This window comes from Hipposideros armiger, unplaced genomic scaffold, assembly GCF_001890085.2.
Source record: "Hipposideros armiger isolate ML-2016 unplaced genomic scaffold, ASM189008v1 scaffold_22, whole genome shotgun sequence".
Lineage (NCBI taxonomy): Eukaryota > Metazoa > Chordata > Mammalia > Chiroptera > Hipposideridae > Hipposideros > Hipposideros armiger.
In genome coordinates this window covers 5,278,626-5,281,855 of record NW_017731372.1, presented here as the reverse complement: position 1 = coordinate 5,281,855, position 3,230 = coordinate 5,278,626, and the positions used below count along the sequence as shown (strand labels likewise).

General features: G+C 47.1%; 1 long non-coding RNA gene across 1 annotated transcript in view; it reads left to right on the top strand.

Moving 5' to 3' along the window:
- The window catches only part of LOC109379141 (uncharacterized), a 34,121-nt gene extending 32,093 nt beyond the window's left edge, over nt 1-2,028 (top strand). The window contains exons 2-3 of the long non-coding RNA XR_002123128.1: nt 827-907; nt 1,951-2,028. This is a non-coding gene — a long non-coding RNA (uncharacterized LOC109379141). The remainder of the gene's footprint in view (nt 1-826; nt 908-1,950) is intronic.
- Nucleotides 2,029-3,230: the final 1,202 nt, after the last annotated feature.

Here is a 3,230-nt window from a genome sequence, read left to right as displayed (position 1 = left end):
AAAAAATTTCAATGAAAAAAAAGTTGAATTCAAACATCCAGGAGAAGCCACTTAAGAGCTGTCATGGGCTATTTCTGCAATACTTGACTTACAAGGAATTCTAAACAGGACCTTTGGGATCAGTACATCCCTACATAAAGCTCTTCACTGGTTTCCATTTTTCTTCGCTCACCCTTTAGGGTCAGTGGGCTATATGTGGAGACAGCAGAAAACGCCAACCTGAGGGTGGCGCTTCAGACATCTTTCCCTGCTCCCAGGCTGTGGACTCCAACCCAACACCCACTGGGATTGGAGGTGGGATGGGCTTGGAAGGGGCAACTATGTTTTGGCCTCTGCACCCTCCACCACTCACCAACACCTCATTTCTTCCACTTTTCTGTTGTAAAGATGGTGCATAATTGCAAGTCTAGAAAATAGAGAAATTATTACTTAGGATCCTGCCAACCTAACATATATCTATTTTCATCTTGGCAAATTCTATTCCCATTCTGTCTTTATGAATATAGATTTTCTATAGTTATGGTCATAACGGGCACATACTTTGTATCTCACTGTTCCCCCCACCCCCACCCCGACCTCCCACACACAGGCTTAGCTCCAGGTCACAGACTTTGTCCAGAAGGTACATGGTTAGCCTCCCTTGTTTTCTTCCCTAGTGCTTCTCTCCCTTCCTTTCTTTAATTCACTCCCCAGTTCTTTCTTTGTCGCTTAGTCTCTTGATCTCTTCCCTCTGTTTTCCTCCCTCATTGAATCTAAAACTTGTTCCTGGGATGCCTGGGAATGAAGGCGCTGTTGAGTTCTCAGTCTCACATGCTTTCTTTTCCAGACGTGCATGTTCAAGTTCCAAGTGGTCTCCTGCCCTGGGTCAGTCTCACACCGGATGTTCCCTGGAAGTAAATCGGGGCAGGTGAGTGGAAGGAAGGGAGAGTGGTTATGACAATGGGTCAGGAACCAGAGCAAGTGAAAGGGGAACCATGCGGCTTAGGGACTGTGGGCTTGGGGTAAACAGTGAGCAGGTTGTGCCTTTGCATAGTGTTGGGTGAAGTGCTCCACTTTCTATGAACAATCATAAATAATAATGATAATAACAATCCAGATGGTTCCAAGCAAGACCTCCTGAGGCGGGAGCGATGGCTTCTCGTTTTGTTCTACTCTAAGTCCTGAATTATGTCAGTGGCATGAACATACAATCCGTGTAAAGATTGTTTCATTTTAAGAAAATGTGCAGAATCACAGTAACGACAATGGATACTCACACTCTCCTTTAAATATACAAAGTGCCATTATAGCGCTTAAACCCACAAAAGCAAAGAAAATGTTCTAGGTAGAATGGAAGGAAGCTGACATTTGACAATGAAAGAGTTTAGCTGAAGTTTACCGGAGGAAGCTTTCGCCAGCACAATTAATGTAAACACTTTGCGATGATCGGTGTTTTAAGAGGGGCCAAATACACCAATTGGAAATCTAAGAAGACGCGAAAGTATTGCTGAAAAGGGCAGTGTAAGTGAGGACGAATATTTCGAAAGATGGAAGGAAAGCTATGGGGGTGGGGGGTGGGGGCTTTCTTGATGAGAAAACATTACCAGCTCTAAGTACTCTAATGAAGGTAAATTGCAATTTATGGCACTTCTTTGTGGTTCAATTTCCTTGGCAATTATTATATTAGAGTGACACTTCTATTGAATTATATGTTTCAATGACTATTAACAAATCAAAGTCCTTACATTCGAGGAAATTATGAATGCAGCTTCTGGAGAGTTCTACCTCTGACACTGCAAGGATACTATCGTTTATCTCCTTAGCACTCAGAGCCCCATTATGCTGCACAGGCCAGGAAGGAGCCCGTCTGCACAATAGTGTCCAATGCTATCAAAGCACTTCTGGTGGATTCCACCATCTCCGTGCTGTGTTGTGGTAACCCCAGGTGACCGGCTGCCTTTCTTTGCACAGGATACAATGGCAAATAGAAACATTAACTCTCACAATGTCGCAAGAATCCGACTGCATTATTCCCTGACCTCCGGAAAGATAACGTGTCATTTGCTGTACAGAAATAAAAGTTTTCAAAGCAGTTGGAAATATAATTGTGTACACTTCACTTGCTGAATCACCTTTCTAAGGTTTATTTGTTTGGCCCTTTGGCGCGAGAGAATGGGAGACTTTCAGAGAGGTGACCACAGGGGTTTCCTTCCTTCCCCCCACTTTCCCCTCCCGGAAGGAAGATGGAGTGGTTTCTGAGCTCCGGATGGTTGTGGGCGGGGAGGAGTCCTGGATGACAAAGCCGGGCATGGAAGAGCACGAAGGCCCTGTCTGGAGTCTGAACACCCCTGAGGCCCGGCTGGGGGAAATCTTCTTGGTGGGTGGATATTTACTAGAAGTCAATAGCGCAGTGGGCTTTGGTTGGATGCTAATGAGGCCAAGGTTATACAAGGGCCAACTGGTTTCCTTCTGTTCCCTCTGCTATAAACCGCCTCCCATCAGCGGCCAGGCCTCTCACAATGCAAGAAGGGGGGTAACGAACGACACAGGCCTGAGGCTTCTCCCGGACAGATGGCTCCCCAGCTGTTTTTGCCGATGGGTAACTTTTGTTGCCGCCATTCAACGTCCCCTTGAAAAGACTCTGTGCTCCAAAGCCTTTTCCCTTTAGTTCTCCTGTGAGACATCTCCTCATCCCCAGCGCCTCTCTTCAGGACTGTTCTCAAGTAGATAACTTCTACCATGCAGGATGTCTTTACCTGTGGTGGGAGCCATCTCAGCCAGAGGGGGGACGCAGAAGAGGCTGACCCCAGTCTCCTGATGGGCCTCAGCTTAAATGGACTCAGAACACCATCCCGTCTCTTCAAGGTGAAACCTCCCTGTTGTATCCGTGAGCCCCCAGCCTCGTGGCTCTTTCTTTCCTGATCTGTGAAATGGGCACATTAACCCTTGCCCTTGCCAACTTGCAGGGTCGGGGTGGGAACCAAACAAGAAAACACGGGGACAGCTCTGGGAAGTGGAAAGCACATCCGGTGAGCACTGCCGGTCAGTGTTGCGTCTACCATGGTTCCCACTGAGGTCCAACTGATGGCTGTCAGCCACCGTGGTTCCCGAGGCAAACACACTCTTCTTTATTGACATTGTGTCCCAGACCTGTGTTGTGTCCTAGTTACTCTCCTCGATTTAGCATGTCCGTCATTTCTGGCACCAGTGATAGGAATGCCCTTGAATCCTTTCCCCTTTTTCCTTGGCAC